At 37.2% G+C, this 12,598-nt stretch overlaps 1 long non-coding RNA gene across 1 annotated transcript in view; it reads left to right on the top strand.

The window, feature by feature from the left end:
- Positions 1-3,019: 3,019 nt before the first annotated feature.
- The window catches only part of LOC121511330, an 83,421-nt gene continuing 73,842 nt past the window's right edge, over positions 3,020-12,598 (top strand). The window contains exon 1 of the long non-coding RNA XR_005992035.1: positions 3,020-3,252. This is a non-coding gene — a long non-coding RNA (uncharacterized LOC121511330). The remainder of the gene's footprint in view (positions 3,253-12,598) is intronic.

Raw genomic sequence — 12,598 nt, 5'->3', positions numbered from 1 at the left:
AAAGAGGAAAAAAGGCGAGTGTACTAGTTTTTAGCACTAGATATGTATATGTACTAGATTTGTTCATATCCTGAACAACAGTGCTGAATTGAAGAGACAAGAATTGAATTGAATGCCTCTAGGTGTCAGTGTATAACACAGGGCTTCCCAATTTTTTCAGCCTGCGACCCCAAAATAACAGTCCTAGAGAATGGGGACCCTCACCATCCCTTGCGGTGGTTAAAGTGTACAATTTTGGACAAAGCATCAGATTTTTACATTTCAGGGAGTTTTGTACACAATACTAGATTTAAGCACAGATCTCACCCAATAACTGGTTGTATTTTAAATTTTACTCATTTTAAAGGTATGTTGTACAAAATGAGTTAAATATACCACTTTAAATCATTTGAAATTTCTGTGTTTTTGGGAAAGCATCCCTCAGTGCCCCTTCAGTGTCTAGCAACCCACTTTGGGGTCCTGGCCCCCACTTTGGGAACCACTGGTATAACAGGATACATCAAAGTTACAAGGACACACTTGCATACAGTTAAAAAAAATTACATGGACACATTTCTTGAAAAGAAATAAAGAAATCAGCCCACAAGATCTTCTATATCATTCCCCACCAAAGTGAAACCAGGTCAACTGTTATCATGCTGTTGTTGAAAAGCTCCACCTCAGATCTTGAAAGCTACTTTTTCTGCCCTTTAGCTGTTCCCAAAATATGAACTTCACTCTGTACTAATACATATTAGATAAACAGGGTTCCTGCAGATCCTTGAAAGTCTTAAAAGGTCTTAAATTGGACTTTTTAAATTTCAGGCCTTAAAAAGTCTTATTTTTACTTGTGAGAGATCTTAGATTTTAGAACGCACTTTGGCTAAGTTGTTTCTTTATCGAATCTTAATTTCTAGCAACATTTATTAGATTTTTTTGCGTGAATGCATGTTGCGTATGTTATGATTCATTTCACTGTCTGTTATATTGATAGAGGAGAGGCATTAAATGTGCCACAAATAATCAAGTTTGGGTTTTATGTCCCAATAATGTATCAAATCAATTGTGATTTCACTAACAGTGTATTAAATTAGAAAACTCAGCTCTCAGGTGTACTGAGAAGTCTCGCATGCCTCTTGATTTTGACTGCTGACCAAAAAGTGGTATCAATTTTTCTCAGCTCAGGTCTTAAAAAATCTTAAATTTGATTCTTAAAAGTGTGTAGGAACCCTGGATACAACAGCACTTCTGAAATGTTTTTCTTATTGTACCCAGTTTTATGAATTTAAAGTACTTGCGTGGCAGGACTTAGAGCTCAAATGTCAGTAAGTCACACAATATACTAAATATAATTGCTCTTGCATATGGAGCTAACAGCTTTCATGATAGACAGAGACCATACAAACAGGTTTACAGTGTTTAAGTCATGCCAAAGATAATCATCCTTGTGTTTCTGTTAGTATAACCTTTTGTTAGTATATCTGCGTCAGCTCGGATCATGACTGACAGCTTTAGCTGATTGAAGTGTGATATATCCTGTAAATAGACCCTTAATAACTCCTCTTTTCTAAATATTCAGGATTTTAATTGTGGCTTCATACAGGAGCTAATTTTGTCAATCGCTTTTGAAGTGACATTTTGTGCATTGCTAAAGAAGTAGCTAATTTTCTAAGAGAAATTACTTGAAATTTATTGATGAAAATAATCTTTAAATGATGCCATTAGAGGATACGAGCTAAAACTTTTAATTTGGTTCATGTTGATTGTAATTCATTTGTATTAAGAGGAGAATATTTTGCAGTTACCCCAAATTGGTTTCATTACAATCTTGATTTAGTTCATTAATGGGAGGTTTTATTTTTTGCCTTTTACAAATGCAGTCAAATTACTTTCTATTTTAATGTCACTGAATTAAGTTTCTTTTTTTAAAACATTAAAAGGGGTGAGAAATGTTCATTTTGATGCCAAAAGGGTGTATAAATGTAATGGACATTATTTAAGTTAAACAGAAAACTGCATTTTCATCTTTGTAGCTGTGCTGCTATGCTGCCTGAGTATTACCCCTGTAGGCACATTAAAGCAGTAGTTCTGTTAGCTGAAACACAAATGTAACTGTGAAAGGACCCTGAGGAGGTTTCTGATCTGATCTTTCTCTGTACGACCTGTAAACAAGATTGTTTACCTCTGCTCCCAAGAAAATAGATTGGAGTTGAGCAGACAAGGCATGCAGCAGGTTTGATAGAGACACAACAGATCCTGAGGCCCAAGATCAGCAGCACTAATGGGATTAGATCTGCCACGCACACACCAAACACCCAGCCTGGAGCTGACTGATACACTCAGGAACAACACAACAACTTTCACTGGAAATCACAATAATCCATCAGTGTTATTAAGTGAAAAGTGAAGAATATTTCAGTCTTTTAGAGTCATAAAACAGATATAATCCTGTTAAATAAAGACTTCCTTCCATACTGAGGGGACTACTCAAATTCTTCTCTCTCTTTCCACCCCTAAGGGGCAGCAGAGGCCTGCTTTTACAGGCAGGTCATCTTTGAGCTGTGACTGTCAAGTGGGACCCACAACCAAGAAAACAGCAGCGGGGAACAAAAGAGCAAAGTTCACACCAACTAAAAATCACAGTAGGCCCCATACAGGTAAATGTTTTCGATCTTTATTTGTACTTTTTCTATTAATTTTGACTAAGGCATAGGTTTCAGCGAGAAGACAAGTCAGATAAGTTTAAAGGAAAGAGCTAATCCTCCCCTGCAGACACTTCACACACATGCACATACTCACACTCTTCATTCGCCGAGCTCGCTTTCCGTCTTTCAGCAAACAGGTTGATACGGTGAGACAGGGCTGCTGGGTGGGCTCCTCTGCAGGATAGTGGAGGACCCTCGCTTCAAGGCTATCAAATGAAGTGTTCTTTGATAACGGAAAAAAAAAAAGAAATAAGGCAAAAGTTTAGCGATAAGTGAAAAGCGCGGCTGGGGCAGAGCTCAGGGTCGGGCTGTGGGATGCGACAAAGATTAATAAAGAGAGCAGGTCTGAGGAGGGAGAGGGTGACGGTGAGGTTAGCCGGAGGGCCAGACGGCGCGAGATGAAAGTGGGAACTCTCTCCCACAGCTGTCAGCAGTTTTTAATGCAAACTTTGCTATTGATTGGCAGAGCCGGCCAGGTTTCCACCACCAAACTTTTCTAGTTTGGCAGCTTTTGTTGTGCTTTCTCCAGTGTTGGATGGATTGTGTGGTTAAAGGAGTCCAGTGTCAGGTTTGTCATCTTGAGAATGTATTTTCACTACAGCTGGGTTTGATTCTACTAACAAAATTCCCCTAAATCATCATGAATTTACGTATTTACTTAAAAGAAATGTATTACTTTATTTCTGTTGTTACAAAATTTGAGCTAACTGGAACAATCCTGAGTGTTTGCTTGTCCTCAGTCTATTTAAAGTGCCTAAAATCAGCTCCTGTATTTATACCATATGTGTACAAGTGAGGTTCCATGTTGAATACAGTAATCTTTAGCCTTTACACAGCACTGTAATTGAATCAAGCCATGATCTTTCATCCCTGTAGTTATTTTAAGACATGAATGACACAACAAAAATTGAAATGCGCCCCCCTCCCCCCTTTCCCATTTCAACAAAAGGTCAGAAATTCAATCACCACCGCCGCTATTGCTATAATAATATATGTATGGGAAACAGCCACAGTTACTGACCGCCAAATTCTTGGGCTGCCTGTGGTCATTTTGTCTTGCTTAAGAACAGAGGCGTCTCTCACTGGAGTTATCCATTAATCCCAGCAGGCTGTACAGGCGTACCACACTGACTGATTCTTTGATTCTTTACTGTTTGTAATGAGGTTTGGTGCATTTAAATCCCAATACAAGCTGTGAGTAAGAAGTGAAATTATGATGCTATTGTATAAACTCTGTCTAATTTCTTGACTTCAGTATCAAGAATTATTTGCAGTATTTCTAAATGGAAATAGCTGTTTTTATTGTGCATTATGATAATATAAAGGGGGATTTTTACGTCTTTTATGCACTTTTATAGGGAGTTGTATCACTTTTTGATTTAGCAGAAAAACTTGGCAATAAAACATACTTTGCGTAAGATAAATAAGCACTCACAAAGGTCTCATCTTGTTTCCTTTTACACACAGACCAAATGTAACTTTCTGCTCCTCCAAAAAATAATGTGACTGCAAATCCCAGCAGCTACAGTGTTTCAAGGTAAAAAATTCAGCATAAGAACGAGCCAGTAAATATAAAAGTATTTCTCAGAAGTCAAAGATAAGACGCTGAAGGAGTGGGTGTAATGTTAACATCATGATAAAGTACGCAGGAGTGAGGGAGGAAATGTGGAGAACAAAGTGAGTGAGGTAAACGCAGGAAGTGGAGTCGAGCTGAAATAAGCAGCCTCATTAATGCACTGTCACAGCTTTCATTAGCCTCCAAGAACAAACTGCACCGATGTAAATCAGACAGAAAGAGACATAAAGAAATAACAAATAGATTCTCCTAAAGACAAAGCAGATTAGACAAAGAGATCAAAGTAAATCTCTGCTGTGTTTGGCTGTATGATTGGAACTGAACTGTTGTGTTTCTTAAACAGAAATTAAGTGAATCTTTCAGAAACTTGACAGCATTTTTCTTACAAATTAACCGCCTCCTTACTGACTCTTTGCTCAGTCTTCTTCAACTAAAGGCAAACAATAGAGAAAATATGTCTCATTTTGTGTCTTTAAGCTACATTTTGCAGAGCAACCCCATCATAAGCGTGCAAAATTAGTCATTTAATTTTGAAATAGGCAGATCACAGATTAGTGATGCATAATGCTCAAAAGAATGACGAGTATTGGTTGTAAAATGTCATTTTTTCTTTTTTTAAATCTACATTTGTCCTCGTTTTATTTGGAAATCTATTGCAAACACGATATTCCTGTTGCAAAAAGGATACAAATGTTCCCTATTGTGATGCCTTTTTGCTCGTGTGCTGGCTGTTTCTTGCAGCAGGCATTTTTAAACCCTTGCATCTATTACCTTTCACCGGGTAAATACCTAATGCTGGAAACATTTGTCAATGTATGCAGCTGGCTGAACAGAATAGATTATTAGGAAGTGAGGGGAAAAACACACTGCTTCTCCAAACGGCACAGAGTGTGTCTGCCTACCTCAGACGTAAAGAATCCACGGAAATTGCAACAATTGGTAAATGTGGAAATGAATTGGAATTGATGCTAACTAACTTGGCTTTTAACAAACCTTAAAGGGCCGAGGCATAAAGAGCTCATTTGAATTGTATTCATGTGTTAGATGTGTGTCCTGTAGGTGCTATGTAAAGGCTTCTTTTTTTTTTTTTTATTATTGTTTTAAGATTTATAAGCCTGTGCGCTGCAGCCCCTTTGATTGGAAATGCAGCTGGAAAGGCTAAAGTGCCTGCAAACTAATTGTGAATTATTGAAGAACTATGGAAAAATTATTAGTAATACTTAGGAGCAAACTGTGGTGATTACTAGAAATGGAAGCTTTGTGAAAGATCTGATGACTGTGTACACTGGTTAACTGAAAATAAGATCTGAACTTATTCATTTTTTTGCTGAAAAAGCATTTGAGCCACTGTGATTCAAGTTTCTGTTAAATTTAAGTCTATGATGTGTGCAAAACAGCAGTTAAAAACTAATCATTATTTCCTCTTAAATGGAAATATAACTAATGCTTGAAACAGCAGGAGAAAACAGAAAAAAAAGTGCTACATGCTGTTTGAAGCACACAACAGGAGCCACACAAGATGCAGAGATATTCTTAGAGCATTTCTAAGCATCTAAAAATATTCCAAATGCTCAGCCACCAGCTCTAGTTTCCTATAGAGGCTCCACACAGCTAGAGAGTGTTCTGCAGTGGTAAAGAAAATGTAAAAACATCAATAGTATACTGGCCTCCTGTTTGGCTCCTGTGGCCAGCGTTGTGCAAACAGCAGAAAGTTGCGGCGTGTGAAGGGTAATGGGACATCCAATGCCAGGGGACAGCAGGCGGCAGAGTCACACACCGCTGCCGAAAGAAAGATGAAGTAATCTCAGGAAACAAGTAGACACACTCCACTTCGAATTTTGCCCCAAACAAGATTAAAGTGACATTATTCTATGAGAGTGTGGCAAGAGTATTAATCTTACACATAGAGGCAGAGGCTAGACAAACACACGCGGGCTGCAGGAGTATGGGAGCACATTCTTTATTTTGTCAGGGTGTGGGGAGCTTCAGAAGTGGGCGAGAGAGAGAGACATCTAGTTTTCAGATGCACTATAATAGCGACAATTACTATTGTTTTGAAATTGTTTTGATTGCAACTCTTGTGTGTAAATGTTACAAAAACTTTGTTCTGTTGTGCATTTACTGCAATTTTATATCGGTTTAAGTTGACAGATTCTCTTCTTCTTAGTTTTCTCTCTAACAAAGATGAGATAGATTTTTCAGAACTAAAATACTCTAACATCAGATTGTCATGAAACAAGGATTTAAACTTTATCACTGCAATCGCAGTAGTTAAATGCTTTTGATAACTGTTTCAATACCAAACCAACATAAATACAAATCCTTGGCATCCAATATTTGGTAAAATGTCGGCAAGCTCCAGCATGATGTTGAAATTTCACAAATATTGGTAGTGTCTCATAACCAAAACATTACTGATTTATTTGTGCAAGTTAGAACATATTATCAATCATAGTCCGTGGTGAGCCAACCGGTAAATTTAGTCAAACTGCTGCTATTCTGTTTTTCTCATAGCAGCTCTAGATTAAAGCCTGCTTGGTGATCAGGAGTTTTAAAAAATTTTCCAAACTGCTCATTTCTGCATATGAACTGCTTTTAATGTCACTGAACCTGAAATATTTATTTTTACTTATTAACTTTAAATAGGAACCCGCTTAAACAAATTTTCTCCACATTGGAAGAAGTACACCAGATTACCAAATGTATGGTCCTATTTAATCCAAAAACACAATCACCTTTAAATAGCATGCATATTTGTAGCGTATTAACCCTTTCTAAGTCCCAATAAGGCACATAATAATGCCTTGTCCCTAAAAACTAGGAATGCATGACTGTGGATTTTTGCCAGTGTCTGATATTGCATATTCGTTTAGCCAATACCAATGTATAAATGAAGCTCAGCCTAGGGATGCACAGATGCATCTCTTTAACGCCAGTATTGGCTGTCATCGGCCTTTTGACAAACATCGGCCATCAGCAGATATTGTGGGCATGAACAGTTGCAGATGTTGATCTGTTGGGTGTTAACAATTTAATGGCAGCATTTGGAACACCTAACATCTGATTTCAGAGAAGATTTGACCTGTTACACTGATAGAAACAATGAAAAAAAGCATTTAACCACAGTATTGGTATCAGCCCTGGTTTATACAGTTGGGGCATTTTTAATTAAGACCAAAACTTCAGTCCTTAGAACACACTTTAACGTTATAAGAATGAGAACAAAAAAAACTTTTTTTCATCGACTAAAGCTGTGACTATAAATGTTTGTCGACAGTCTTTTTTTTCCATGACAAAAACTAGACTCAGACTAACAAAAATAGATCTTTGATGACTAAAACTGACAAAAAGTAAATTTAGTTTTTGTCAGGATGACTGAAACTAGACGAAAATGTAATTAAGTTTTCATCGCACATTCAAAATCTGTGATATTTCTCCACTGTGAGTAAATCTGTCCAAAAACAATGCATCTGTATCTCTTCTGCCTCTCAGCAGTAGAAAGCAGGGACCCCAGGTTTGGCAGAGTGCATAGAACCCACTACCATGACTTGTACCAGATTTAGACAAGAGAATAAATACTTGGACAAAAAGTAAAGACTCAAATGTGAGGACTTTTTATGGACTAAAACTAGACTAAAATATTTTGAGTTTTTGTTGACTAAAACTAGACTTAAACTAAAAAGGATAGAAATGACTAAAATGTGACTAAAACTAAAAGATATTTCATCTAAAGACTAAAATTAAAAATAGCTGCCAAAATTAACACTGCAATAGAAGACTTCAACTGACATATATCTGTTGGTCCAGAGTATATAAACTTATTTGTACACAGCTGATATTATCCATCCGTGTGGAAATACTACCCCTTGTACTTGAAGTGACACTTTATAACATGCTTTATGAGTCATGCACTTCATTCAGCACAGTTAACATTAATTTTGTTATTGTGTTTTTGCACACTGTTAGCGTTGTTGTTCTGTCTCTTTATGTGTTAGGACTATGCATGTAAATTAGCAGTTTTGCTAACTCTGACATGTTTACATTTGTCTTTTATGCTTATGTTCATTAATGTGCTCTGTCCCATTTTAATAAATAAATAAATATTTACAGCTGATATATCGGTTGTCAATTTCGGCAGAAATTTCATACTTGCCAATATTGATAATCAACTTTTAAAGCTCCTATCTGCTGATATCGTGATGATTTTTTGCTTCCCACTAAAAACACCCAAATCACTGCTCATTCATGGTGAGAAATAATGCTGTTTTACATCTATTAGGATCTTTTTCTATTATCACCATGCCTACTCTAACCCATGTATGACCCAGACTGAGGAAAGCATTTTTGGTTTCGTAATCACATTTTCCTAAACGCTATGAATAATCAACTATTAGGAGGCAGCACTGAGAGAAAGCTCCAAGTTAGAGATTATTTGTTGTAATGTATTGTCAAGCAGAGTAAGGCTGCTCATATGATTAATAATGACTTATAAAGAAGCAGTATCTATGAAAAATATGCTTATAAGCACAAATAGTGAATTCTATGTAAGGAAGCACAATATTATCAGCAGATTTCAATATCAATAGATGTTAGCTAAAAATTTTAATAATACGCTGTAAATACCAGCCATATTTACAAATCATTTGGTTGATTTATAAGATGGAGCAACAGACCAAAGTCACCTGAAGTTTTATTATTTGTTTATCCTAATTCCTTGATCCGTAAAGAACTGAAATTTTAGGTGGTCTGTGTAAGTTTTGCTAATACTTTATCTTTAAGTCCATGTAAGTTAAGCTAAATTTCCTTATGTTTGGGTCTGTGTAAGTCTGGCTAATACTTTATTTTTGGGTCTGTGTAAGTTTGGCTAAACTCTTTATCTTTGGGCCCATGTAAGTTAAAGTAGATTCTTTATTTTTGGGTTGATGTAAGTTTTGCTTGGGAACCAAAGAATCTCCACCCTCGCAGTTTAGGAATTCATCACTTTCAGACCTACTAAGTGAGCGTTACATTGAGGTTTTGTTTAGAACCTGTTGCATAAATAAGCTGGTCTCTAAAAACCCCACTGAGAAAGACAGAGCTTTAATGAGTGGGGTTTAAGCCCCTCCACCCATCTACTCCACCACCCTCAGCTTGGTCTCCTAATGAGCCATCATCATGCAAAACTGCCAGCTTGATACACATTAATTGGATTTTCACTTTTTCACCAATTAATTGACCAGCATTGTCATGTTGGCCGGCCTCCGAGGGCTTCAGAGAGAATGGGGCAGCTTCCCCTTTTTCCTCTCACTGACTCTAATAGCCACTGACTGCAGAGGGGAAGCATTTTTCTTTTCTTTTCTTCTCTACTACAGAGATCAGCTATCTCATTATAGGCTTATGACATTTGTTGGAGCCAATCCCTTTGTGGAGAGAAAACAGTTTGTGTGCTGCTCAGTTGAAGCCTTTACAGTTTGTTAACCTGCTTCTGCCAGTGCCAGGGCCCCCGGGGGGAAAAGCCTGATGTGCAGTGAGTGACTCAGATTCCTCGCACCCTAGAGGACAGACCACAGGGTGAGGGAGAGCAATCCCACGCAGCCTTGTTCAGCAAGCACCAAAACAAGGAGTGAATGCAGCCGTGGCATTTCACAACGGTTATTTGATATGTTGACACATCAGTGGTGTTTCAGATTCTGCCAGGGGCCACAGTTGTCCGCATGGATCCTTGTAGTTCAAACCCACTTGGTCAAAGTGCTGTAGAACTAAAAATTTTAGGCACCCTGGTGGATTTAATATTAGGAAATAAAAGAGCAAAGAGAAACGGTTAATCATCTACCCAAAGCTGATATTTGGATTGCAGATTCTAGTTACCTTGTTGAGATTGTGTCATGACTTTGGTTGTTTAAATATTAACAGAGACTTAATTCTGTTTACAGTTGAGCTCAGTGGTGAGAGTCTAAAGGGAAAGTACCACTGACGAGTTATCGCTGTTTGTTCTCAGAATAAAGAATACTTTAAAAGAAATAATGTTTATCCCATGTAATTTGCTTCTAACTTTGATTACACCCTTTTACAGAAGTAGTTTTATTTATACACACAAAGCCGATTGGAGCCACTGCAACTTAAAAAGGTTAAAACTTAAGATGCCTTTATACAGTTCTTGACACAATGTGTTTTAAAGTGATGAAATTTAATTTTTTAAATCATCAACAGTAGGGATGCATCAGTTTATCATTGGTAATGGCTGATAAGCACCAGCCATCGGCCAAATGATGTGGCATTAACAGGTATCAGTAATCAATGTTTATCTGAAATGTCCAATCAGTTTTATGCTGGCATCTGGAATATCTAGCTTCTTAGTGAAATACGAGATTTTTTACAGGGCAGAAGTGTCCTGTAGGACAAACTCTGATCTATTTTCGTGGTCAAACATGAGAGAAAATATCTTTATTATTATGTTAAACATTGGTTAATTTTCACAATGGGTGCATCTCTAATCAACAGCAGGTGTAGGAATCTGTCATATCTCATGATTCAGTTTGATTCTGATTCTGTGGGCCATGATTAGATTCAGAATCGATTTTTGATCAAACAGATTCCTGATGCACATCACATTCTCTATGAAGGCGGTTTATGCCGATCGTTGTCTAGATCAGCGTCCATGAAAACACTCCATCTGATCGTCTCTCCCTGTTTGGGGGGATTTTTGTCTTACAGCACATGTCTGCCCCACGTATCATGATTTCTTTCTGCTTTGTTATTTTCATAACAAACGGAGACATGGCGGGAACAAAGCAAAACTTTTTTGACTCAAAACTTCTAAGAGAATTGTTGATCTTCTAGTGTATCAAAAAATCTTTGCCCTGAAGTGCAAAATACAACAGCAGAAAACTAAACAAAACAAGAACAGCAAAAAACACAACATTATTCAAATGGAAGTAGATGCAGGAGATATGCCCTTGGCAAATTTTTGGTAAATGCTACCAGTGGGACGTTACGGCTCATGTCAGAGCAGTTTTATTCAGATCAAATCTATGATACATGAACACGCACATCTGACTTTGATCGCATCTTTTAGCGTCCATGTGAACAGAGGAATTTAAATGTCTGATCAGAATAAATGTAATTGCATTGTGAAAAAAAATGCTTATGTGACTGCAGCTACTGAGAGCTAGCACTGCTATTGTTAGCAGCAAGGCTAACAAGCCAGCAGTGACAAACTTCTGCGTCGTCCGTATACCCACGAATATGGAGACAGAGCACGGAGACAATGACAGCAGCAGGTTTGCTGTGTACAAACTACCTGTGCTGAAAAATATGATTAGGATGGAATAAAGTACAAAAACTATTGATTATTGGGCATTTCAAATTGAGTCAGAACTGTAGAAATTATTTGTGATTTTGATGTGAATCGACTTATTTTTTCATATCTGATCAGGAGTATCAAAAAGTGCGTAAACTTCAAACAAGTGTTCATCTTGAGTCATGTTTTAATCAAATAGTTAATTTACACAGAAGAGAAAGAACACCATCTAACATGCAAAGGTTTGCCTACAGTTTTGCCTTTCCAAACAAGAAATAACTTAAAATTGTTTTTGTATTTTTGCAGCAGGGAATAAATAAAACTCACAGGAGAGATCAGGATGTTGCTGATCATTAATCAGATTTTGCTCATATAGGGGAATTCCTAGGGGTGATCATAGTCTGACCACATTATACGTTATTAAGCCTGATGATCAGCTTCAGGTCATGATAGTTTGAACCACTGATTGGTGCATTTTGTTGATGCATTGCTTATATAGACAAACACCAGTTATGCTGTGATTACATTTCCAGTCAGTATATTTGTGAGAAAGCTAAACATGATTGAGTGATTTTACAACAAAACAATACAATTCTTATATCAAATGCACCTTCATGCTCCAAACAGAGGAAATAATTCATATTTTATATTGGCAGCACAAATAAACAGGGTATTATTGTGTTGAGTTACAGGATAGGAAAGTTTTTGCATCAGTAGCTTTCAGAGAACAGTGAGTGTTATTGATCCCTCACTTCATTTTGACAATTATTTAATGTAATAGTTGTCTAAATGGTTGCACCGTGATGTTTTAGCTGCCCATTCAACCTGAGGTGTTCAAAAACAATAAGCTGCTAAAGCTCTCTGGGGTCAATGAAAGGACACTTTGTCAGCACATGTTTTTAAAGGTAATGTTGTTCCAGTAGCTGAAAATAAAGCATTCCTCTTCGATCAATATCCTTCCAGTCAGAGAAGGTTGAAGGTTAGAGGTTGAACCTGTATAAAACCTTTGATTGGATAATCAAGGGCAATAGCCTTAATTAATCGATTGGGTGCTCATGA

Source organism: Cheilinus undulatus, linkage group 6 (assembly GCF_018320785.1).
Source record: "Cheilinus undulatus linkage group 6, ASM1832078v1, whole genome shotgun sequence".
NCBI classification, from domain to species: domain Eukaryota; kingdom Metazoa; phylum Chordata; class Actinopteri; order Labriformes; family Labridae; genus Cheilinus; species Cheilinus undulatus.
Note: the sequence above shows the minus strand (reverse complement) of the source record. Positions and strands in the feature narration are given on the sequence as shown.